The sequence below is a fragment of the Pinus tabuliformis genome, chromosome 2_1 (assembly GCF_031772625.1).
Source record: "Pinus tabuliformis cultivar Carrire ecotype Pingquan chromosome 2_1, CPIR1, whole genome shotgun sequence".
Lineage (NCBI taxonomy): Eukaryota > Viridiplantae > Streptophyta > Pinopsida > Pinales > Pinaceae > Pinus > Pinus tabuliformis.
This window is the reverse complement of record NC_142299.1, coordinates 50,924,862-50,935,716: the sequence shown is the minus strand read 5'-3', so window position 1 is coordinate 50,935,716 and position 10,855 is coordinate 50,924,862. Positions and strand designations below refer to the sequence as shown.

At 36.2% G+C, this 10,855-nt stretch overlaps 1 non-coding gene across 1 annotated transcript; it reads left to right on the top strand.

Moving 5' to 3' along the window:
• The first annotated feature begins 347 nt into the window (after nucleotides 1–347).
• On the top strand, nucleotides 348–443 carry TRNAY-GUA (transfer RNA tyrosine (anticodon GUA)). The gene is made up of 2 exons: nucleotides 348–384; nucleotides 408–443. It is a non-coding gene; the product is annotated as a tRNA-Tyr (tRNA).
• The last annotated feature ends 10,412 nt before the right edge of the window (nucleotides 444–10,855 follow it).

The window sequence follows — 10,855 nt, the reverse complement described above, 5'->3', positions numbered from 1 at the left end:
TATATCTCCTCAATATAATATCAAGATTTTCTTTCGAGAAAAAAGAGTTAGGGTACATAATGGCATAAAACTCCACAGGGAAAACACCCAAATAATTATTTGAACTTTGTCAAACTTTTATTAAAAAATTTCAGCTCTAGTTGATGGAATATCAAGTGGATCGTTAACCTCCCATCGCTGAACCGCAGCTGCCTTACTAATTTTAAAAATTTCAATATGACTTGAATTCTTACGAAACTTACGATGCTACATCCATAGAGCTGACAAGGTATCGGTTTCACTTTCAGGTTCCTCGATAGCTAGTAAACTCCCTGAAAACAAGTTTACTTCGTACGACCCACTAAATTCCGACCTTAGCTCAGTTGGTAGAGCGGAGGACTGTAGTAGGATATCAAATCCTGGTTGTCATCCTTAGGTCGCTGGTTCGAATCCGGCAGGTCGGAACTATTTGTAGATTCTCCGTTCAATGCCAGGTAACACCTTTTAAAATTTTTGTTTTTTTGGTTTTAAGAAACGAGTAAGTGTAAGTGTATTTGTATTAATAAGAGTGGAAATTGGGCCTAAAATCTTTACAAAAGTTTTAGATAAAAAATTTATGAATTTTCCCTACTAAACAAAATGTTTATTGGCATTAGGGTTGTAAAGCCATCCTTAGGTCGCTGGTTCGAATCCGGCAGGTCGGAACTATTTGTAGATTCTTCGTTCAATGCCAGGTAACACCTTTTAAATTTTTTGTTTTCTTTTTGTTTTGTTTTAAGAAACGAGTAAGTGTAAGTGTATTTGTATTAATAAGAGTGGGAATTGGGCCCAAAATCTTTACAAAAGTTTTAGATAAAAAATTTATGAATTTTTCCTACCAAACAAAATGTTTATTGGCATTAGGGTTGTAAAGCCTTCTTACACTCAAAATATGACCATTGACCATTGTAAAGTATGAACATTGTTAGAGGTAGATGCGGTGATCTTTTGATTTAGGGGAGAGGACTTAGAACAAATCGCCAGGCTTGGCCTTAGTCAATTAATGTATGATTGACATGGAGTCTTTGAAGACTAGTAGATTGGAAATTGGAAATTTTATGATCATTAGCTATTTGCAATCCCTTCTATAATGCTAGATACTCCACTTGATTATTTGTCGCTAATTTGAAGCCCCATGCAAATTGGGAACCAGTTTTTTCATCAGGGCCAAATAAAACCCCTCCCGCTCTTACCTCCCCGAAAAGGACAAACAATTTCACTAGCAAACAAGGGAGTTCATTTAAATCTGGGGATGTTAAGTATAAATGGGGATACCCATTTAATCACTCATTCTATGATATATAAGTATTCAAACTTCTCAAGTTGTGAACATATGAATCTAATGGATAAGTAATCCATTTCATTATTGTTGAAGTAACGAAGATTTATATTAGTATGTCCCTTTATAATTTTCCCATACTCTGCCATTTAGTAGAAGAGCATGGCATTTAATCTTGATGAGATGGAGCTTGATTAGGAAGGTGGGATTAAAGTTTGGATGTGCTCTGATAAATTTATGTTTTGGTGGAATTGTTTGGTTTCGAGGCTCTCCTTTGCTTGATATCTATTTTTCTAGTTTTAGCTTTAATCAAATATGCTTGGAGGATAGGATTTTTCGTGTGTGGATTATGGTTCTTTGTCTTGCACTAGCTCCTTCCCATGGTCTATTGTGTTTGGTGGGTAGGGGCTTCTCATATGAGGCTCTTTATTTGCTTCTCATTAGGACCCTTTGTTGCTTGTTCACTTGGATATCCTTCAAGCATTCGAGTGCGATGGATGGATACAAACACTCTAGTTGTTGCATTCTTTGTCAGATCTATGAATTGCACAAAGTTTCATAGAGAAATGCTAGGCAAATTGAGGATCTTCAAGTATTGTTCTCTCATTTCAATGGTAAAATAACAACTCAATTTGACAGTCAAAAGAATAAGAATGCAAAATTATCAACATTAGTGGAATGCCAAAGTTAGCGGATTACAGAAATGGAGGTATATTTTAACATGTCATATCAATTGGTTCTTGGTTTGGCTACAAGTTCTTAATCACGAGTTTCTCATTCAAAGAATTCCAATAGGTTTATCAAAGTTGTAGTCATAGATGAAGAAACAACTCAACAAGTATATGAAGACATGGCATAATGAAACAATTTTGGAACTCTCTCTTCAAGTAGATGTCAACCATGAAAATGTTAGTGAGTATGTTTTCTTTGAAGGCCATTTTTCTTGTGTTTTGTATGTTAATTCTAGTTAACATATATCTCCCTTACATCCAAGGTGTCACAGATAAATTAGCCGGGGTTCTAAAAAATAAAGGAATATCAACCTCGTTCAAACCCTTAATACAATCCAACATAAAATCAGATCCGTAAAATATGACCTAGATCACTTTCAACGAAAAGGCATTTACAACGTCAAGTGCTCATGTGGCAAATGTTACATTGGAGAAATAGGAAGATCCTTCAAAATCAAACTTAAGGAACATGGTGCAAATATCAGGAAAGGGAGAATTAGATCCTCAGCTTTAGCCGAGCATTCTTCTAAGACCAGTCACCATGTTTGCTAGGAAGAAGTAGAAATAATCTCTAAAGAAAACCATTATTATATAAATAAAAAAATGCATAAGGCTCTAGAAATCATGAAGCATCCCAACAGATATGGTGGGATTGAATTTAGTAGAAATTGGATTCCCCTGCTCATGCAAAACCATAACCTCCAATCCATGACCAATCCCCTCTCCTTAACCTCCTTTACCATTTCTATTCCTTAATCAATATCATCATCTTTTAATAATATTAATAAGGAATAACATAGTTTAAATAATTTATTTCTTTAATTAATTAACTTAAAATTAACATAAACTATTAATAAATCAACATATTAAAGCTATTAACAACTTTATCAAATTAATAAAATATCAAATATAATATATGAATGGAAGTTAAACATATTAATTTTACATTCAAATATACATTTATTATTAAAATATATTAATTTTAAATGTAATTAAATAAATATTTAAATATATCAATATATTTAAAGTTTTTTTCCTTAGGAAAAATCGTAATTTTATTAATGAAAACAAAATTAAATGTTGTAGATGCTTACAATGCATTCAATCATTCTAGTCGAAACTGGTGATCACATAGATTAAAAAACTAACTTCGAAATGGAGATAAGCATTATCCTTTTCTACCTTTCACCATTCTCCTTGGGATGGAGTGGTCATTACAAGTGCTAGCTGGGATCCTTCATTCTTTCTTGTATTTTCCTTATTTGAATCTGAGCTATCAGATACATGATGACGTTTAGAGCCCCCTGTCTCCTTTGCTTCAATGATGGTCTCCTGCCTCGATGTGTGTGTTGGGATTCCTGAATCTTCATGATTTACTCCCTCCTTTTCTACGTTGTCTTGTGGATTCTGGGTTTCTTCAGTGGTAGGGGGCACCATTTCTTCTTCATCCTCTTCTTCTTCAGGCTGCTGTTGTGGGAATTTCCATCCCTTGGGTTGCTTTCCTGGTTTCTTCTTCCTTCAAGGCACTTTCTGGTTATCAGGACATGAGCTTTGTAAATGTCATGTTTGCTGACATGATCGACATCTAAATGCCATGTTCTCAAAATCTAGAAATTGTGTCCAACATTGCTTGTTATGTGTAAGGAGAATACGATCCGACAATCCTTTGTTGAGATCCACCTCCACACAAATTCTAGCAAAAGTGAAGATTCGTTCTTCGATTCTTTGTGTGTCTATCTTAATATATCTCCCTAATAGGTCCACAATTCCTTCAAGCACTTTACGGTGCCAAAAATGTAGGGGGATATTATGCAATCTAATTCATACTAGCATTCTTGATACCACCATTGTATTGGCATCAAAATATGGGAACCATGGGGTGACAAAGAGTCCTGCAGAACTAGGGGCCTTCTCGTAATACATATTCACGTTCCTCTAATGATGCAAACATTACTATGAAAAACCCAGTAGAGTAGAGGTGAATCTCACAATTCATTGACCAAGTTGTGAGAATCTAGTGAAAAAGATCCACTGGTTTTGGTCAGAAACCGTTGAACCTACATATAACAAGTTGTGAGTCATAGGTGGTGCATAGATAAATTGTTTTTGTAAGACCTACAGTGATAGATGGTATTTGATTCAATTTCTCCACTATATAGGGATTGGGTAGATTGTGGGTCTGTTATGTTTTTGTTGATACTCTAGATTTTCCTTTTAGGATGTCTTTGAATGAAAGACCTCCATATACTAGTCCTTGATTCGATTCTGATCCTTTGGGGAGACTAGATCCGAATACTCCTTTTGTTCCCTTTTGATTGCTTGGACTAGGAGAGCCTCCTTGAAGCCTCAAATTTAATATGATGGTGGATGACAGAAGAATGTTGTAATCTTTTATTGTTAGTTCATCCTGCATAGATTTGCCTTTGTAGATTAGGCTTTGAAAGAGAGTCGAAATACCTAGAAAGTGCAAAATACTTTGCTTCAGTTGGTAGATGCTCTCTGAGGCCCGAACCCAGAATATAATTGATTTTCCTTTTGGGGTTTTAATAAAAAATTGGAATGTTGTGTTGTTTCCCCGATCTAGCTCCTATTTATGAGATACACACAGAGCTTCATCCATATCATAAGAGGGGCAGGGATCTGTGAGGCATAGGAGGGATTGAGCTAGAGAAAAAGAGCACTGCTAAAAATCCCAGGCACCAGCCTTTGCTAACTGATCCTAAAAAGAAAACCCCAATTGTGATTTGCCTGTGAGACATCAAAATGATAGACGACCACGCCAGATTGTTAGGCCCCTATAATACTAGTGACTCCCCCATTACTATTGTCATTGTATCCCTTATTGTTATTATTGTGCCCCTATTGTCCCCATATTGTTATTAGTATGGCCCAAAGAAACCCACTATTGTTATTTTTGTGCCCTTATGTTATTACTGTTATGTTGGCTTAATTATATTGAGACCCTTTAGACTCCTATATATAGAAGGGAGGTTTAGTCATTTGTATCATCGAAGAATTTTTCATTTGTGTAATGTAAAGGAGGTTCCCCCCTCGAAGAGGCTAAAGTTTAAGGCGTTCATTTATCTTTTCTACCTTTTTGTGAGCTGGTTTCCTAACATTTGGTATCAGAGCTTTGGATTCTAGGGCTTCGCTGCTCCAAATAGGTCACCATGGCCTTTTTGCTATAAATTGTTTTTTGCAATGTTTCAGAAGCTAAAAATGAAACCCATTTGAGCCAAAATCGTTCTAAATTTCAGGTTCGAATTTCAGAGCTTGTCTCGTTATATTTGCGGAGATATGATCTGAGGAAGTTAGGGTTTTTGCACACTCCCGAATTACATTCCAAATAGGTGGCCTAGGGAAAATTGTCAAAATGAGGACAACTTGTAGTTTTCTATGTATCATTTTCAGGTACTAAGGTCAAAACAGTGACACGTGGCACGTCGTACAAGTTTGCTCTACTAAACTAGTCTATAATGAGGTCACCGTGGGAGATTTGGCATAACTCTTCCTTAGAGAATTCAATCTTGATCAGACTTGCAGGGTTAGAAAGAGGACTCAAAGGGATACGACAGGATGAGATTTTAGATATTCAAGATCCGCAGTTACAAAGATACAACAGATTCAATATCGAGCTCTTACAAAGTGAAAAAAAGGTGTGTAGTTTTTTTTTTAATTTTTTCCTAAGATTGGTTTGAAAAATTAGTTTGAAGGAATTAAAAGGAAATAGTGAAGAATTATTAGCATTAATTAATGCCCCGAAGAAAGAAAATGGAAACACCTAGTAAGCAACCTGAAAGCTCTAGCATGACTCGTGAAGAAGAGGAAGAAATGCAACATGATAATCAAAATTATAAGACCAAGTACAACAAATTTCACTCTCACTAAAAGTAAATGAAGCCAAGATAATGGCGTGGAAGCTAATATGAATGGCATGCAAGTTAATATGGATGGTGTGAAAGCTAATATGAATGGCATGCAAGTTAATATGGATGGCATGGAAGCTAAGATGGATGGCATTGAAGCTCGGATGAATGACATGGACGCTACGATGAATGGAATGGATGATAAGATGGAAGAATTGAAGTTAAATTTGAATAAATTGCTACAAGAAATGGTCACTAATGGTGAAAGGGTAGTAAAGGAAACTCATGACGAGAACAAAAGAAATGTTAATCATGATTTCATGGAATCTAATGTTGGATTGAAGACCCACCATGTTCCAAAAATCGATATGAGGAAGTTTGATGGCAAGGATCCCGGAATATGGATACTACAGATGGAGCAATTTTTCGATCTCCATAATGTGCAAAACACACAAAAGGTATGTATTGCAACTTTATATTTGGAACCAAATTAGTTTGTATGGTATCGATGGCTTTGCTGTCGTAAACAAATTGTCACTTGGGCAATTTTTACGGAAGAAATGATAGCACATTATGAGGATACAAAAAGCAACACATTTTTTAGCCAATTGATAAATCTCAAACAAAAGGGTTCAATGATGGAGCACATTGAGGACTTCCAAAAATTGAACATAAGGGTAAAATATATTCCAGAGGAGAATAGGGTTGATGTGTTCATAGGGACTTTAAATGATAATATCTAACATGAGGTTCGCCTTTGGGAACTTGATTCATTGGAGAAGGCATTCTGGTTAGCAAGAAAAATGGAAAGCAAAATTATGGCAACTAGGAAGCCTACCACTCACAACTATAAAGATGGAAGTGTTGTTTCCCATAGCCTTTCACAACCTACAAGGTTGAAACCACAACAATTGGAAGAAAAAAGAGCAAAAGGGCTTTGTTACAGTTGTGATAGCAAATACACTAAAGGTCATACGTGTGTTGAGAAGAAATTATTCTACATAGATTGTGAAGAGGAGGAAGAAAAGGAACAAGAAATGTCAAAAGAAGAGGATATAATCCAGGAACAAACCCTAGATAAAGAAGAAATGAATCCAGCCATATCTTGTAATGCATTGGCTGGAATTACCACTCCTAAAACTATCAAGATAGAAGGACATATCAAGAAGAAAAAGGTAATAGTGTTGATGATTCGGGAAGTGCCCATAAATTTATTCATTGTAAGATAGCAAAGGAATTGAATTGCTTCCTATATCCAATGGGTGGTGCTGATGTTGTACTAGGAGTCCAATGGCTACAATCCTTGAGTACAATAGCTTTTAATTTTCAAGAACGTTTCATGAAATTTTGTGCAGAAGGAAAGGAATTTGAATTAATGGGTATTGTAGGGAAACCGGGAAATATAATTAGCTCTAACGGTATGACAAAACTTCTAAAGAAGGAACAATGAGGTGTAATTGCACAATTATTTTCACTAGAGGTTCCCACATTGAAATCATCTATTTCGCCAGATCTCGAAAAAGTCTTGGATAATCATTCCAAGGTATTTGAGGCTCCCAAAGGTCTCCCACCTATTCGTGATCATGATCATGATATTCATTTGATTCCAGGAAGTGTTCCTCCAAACATCAAGCCATAAAGATATCCCTATGCCCAAAAGAGTGAAATTGAACGTATGGTTGCAGAATGCTAGAGGCTGGCATAATTCAACCTAGTCAAAGTTCTTTCTCTGCTCCAGTAGTATTGGTACACAAGAAGGATGGATCATGGCGCATGTGTTTGGATTATAGGGAGCTCAACAAGCTCACTATTAAAGATAAATTTCTCATTTCTATCATTGATGAATTATTGGATGAATTGCATGGATCAATTTACTTCACCAAGCTGGATCTTTGTTCAGGATATCATCAAATTAGAATGAAGACTGAAGACATTCTAAAAACAATATTTAGAACTCATGAGGGTCATTATGAATTTTTGGTCATGCCTTTTGGCCTTACCAATGCACCTTATACATTTCAAGGTTTGATGAATTCCATTTTCAAACCCTTCCTTAGAAAATTTGTGTTAGTAATTTTTGATGATATACTAATCTACATCAACTCTTGGAAGGATCATGTTGAACATGTTGACAGGGTGCTCAAACTATTGGAGAAGAAACAATTATATGCAAAAAGCTCCAAATGTTTCTTTGGAGTATAAGAGGAGGAATATTTGGGTCATATTGTATCTCATGAAGGTGTTAAGGTAGACCCTAGCAAAATTAAAGCCATTAAGGAATGGAAAATCTCCACATCCATAAAGCATTTGCGAGGATTTCTCGGGTTGACAGGGTATTATCGCAAGTTTGTTAATAATTATGGGAGAATAGCAGCACCTCTAACAACATTATTGAAGAAAGATGCATTTTCATGGACTCCAGAAGCAACAAAGGCCTTCGAACATCTTAAAGAGGCAATGTGCCAAGCACCGATCTTAGCTACATTAGACTTCATGAAAACCTTTATTGTGGAATGTGATGCTTCAAGAAATGGAATCGCTGCTGTTTTAATGCAAGATGAAAGACCCATTGCTTTCAAAAGTCGTCCAATCAAGGGAAAGTATTTACAGAAAGCTATTTATGAGAAAGAAATGTTGGCAATACTACATGTACTTAAGAAATGGTGACCCTATTGAATGGGAAGACACTTCAAGGTTAAAACGGATCATGATAGTCTTAAATACTTTTTAGAACAAAGATTATCTTTGAAGAGCAACAAAAATGGGTCACAATGATGTTGGATTATGACTTTGAAATCATCTACAAAAAAGGGAAGCAAAATGTTGTGGCAGATGCACTCTCAAGAAAGGATGAGGATGTGGAAGCATTGTTGTGTGCCATTTCTATTATCCAACCGGATTGGATAAACGAAGCAAGGGAGGAATGGAAGAATGATGAAGAAGTGTGGGCACTCATTCGAAAGATACAACAAGATCATAGTACATCTGATACATTTAGCTGGAAAAATGATTCGTTATGGTACAAAGATTGCTTATCCCTTTGTAATAATTCCCAACTCAAACAAAAGATTCTTATGGATTTGCACACTTCTCCCTTAGGAGGGCACTCCAGATTTTTAAAAACTTACCATAGGGTTAAGAAGGAATTTTTTTGGGATGGCCTTAAATCTGATATTCAAAAGTTTGTGGCTGAATGTTTGGTTTTCCAACAAAATAAAGTTGAAACAATTAAGACCCCAGGTCTATTACAACCTTTATCCATTCCAAGCCAATGTTGGGAGGAGGTTTCAATGGATTTTATCACAGGTTTACCCAAGTCTAAAGGAAAGAGTGTCATGATGGTGATAGTTGACAGACTTACCAAGTAGGCACACTTTTGTGCATTATCACATCCATTTAAAGCCAGTATAGTTTCTACTGCATTTATGGAAACAATTCAAAAGCTACATGGAAACCCAAAGATTATTGTAAGCGACAAAGATCCCATTTTCACTGGAAAGTTTTGGAGAGAATTATTTTCTTGTCTTGGTACTCAGTTAGGTCATAGCTCATCTTATCATCCTCAATCTGATGGGAAAACTGAGATAGTAAACAAATGTTTGGAAGGATATCTTTGTTGCTTTGTATCTGATAAATAGACATAATGGGTCAAATGGTTGCCTCTGGTTGAATGGTGGTATAATGCTTCCTTCCATACTGTAGCAAAAATGACCCCATTTATGGCACTTTATGGATATCATCCACCATCCATCACATCATATTTAAGAGAAAATTCTAAGGTTCAAGTAGTAGAACATCACATCAAGCATCAACAACAAGTTATCCAACTCTTAAAGGATAACCTCAGGTTGGCGCAGAATAGAATGAAACAACAGGCAAATCAACATCAGAGTGAAAGAAGTTTTGATGCATGTGACTGGGTATTCCTATAGCTACAACCATATAAACAAATGTCCCTCAAGCAAGCTAAGAAGGGTAATAAATTATCACCAAAGTATAATGGTCCGTACAAGGTGTTGCAAAAGATTGGTACTATGGCATACAAATTGGAGCTTCCTGCAGCTACCCAAGTACACCTAGTTTTCCATGTTTCATGTTTAAAGAAGGTTATAGGTGACAAGCTCCCAGTTCAAACAATATTTCCAGAACTTGACGAGGAAGGAAAAATCATATTGGAATCGAAAGCAGTCACAGAAACAAGAACCTGACAGCTACGAAATCGATCAATTTTGGAGTATCTCATCAAGTGGAAGAACTCATCCGTTGAAGATTCCACATGGGAGGATGAGAATTTTATACAAAAACATACAGAACTACTCAAGCGTTGAGGACAACTCTTTTCGGAAGGAGAGGGGCATGTTAGGCCCCTATAATACTAGTGACTCTCCCATTACTATTGTCATTGTATCCCTTATTGTTATTATTGCGCCCCTATTGTCCCCATATTGTTATTAGTATGCCCCAAAGAAACCCACTATTGTTATTTTTTTGTCCTTATGTTATTACTGTTATGTTGGCTTGATTATATTGTGACCCCTTAGACTCCTATATATAGAAGGGAGGTTTAGTCATATGTATCATCAAATAATTGTACATTTGTGTAATGTAAAGGAGGTTTCCCCATCGAAGAGGCTAAATTCTAGGGCGTTCATCTATCTTTTCTATCTTTTTGTGAGCTGGTTTCCTAACACAGACAGAGAAGGGGATTTCAGATTTGGACAGAGCAGAGGTCGTTCTACCAACTAGGTGACTAGATCTGATAGATTATGGCCCGATATATGCAAGACGCCTCAAAACATGAAGGGAGATGTCAACTCTAGCCAAAGTAGAGGTTGATCTACCATTGGGGAATCAAAATTTATAGCATGGTGAATTAGATCATTTCACTGGTTTGCAAAAGTCGTGAGCACTTCTTCATACCTTCGGTGGATACACCGATCTCTCATCCTGCATTCTCCATT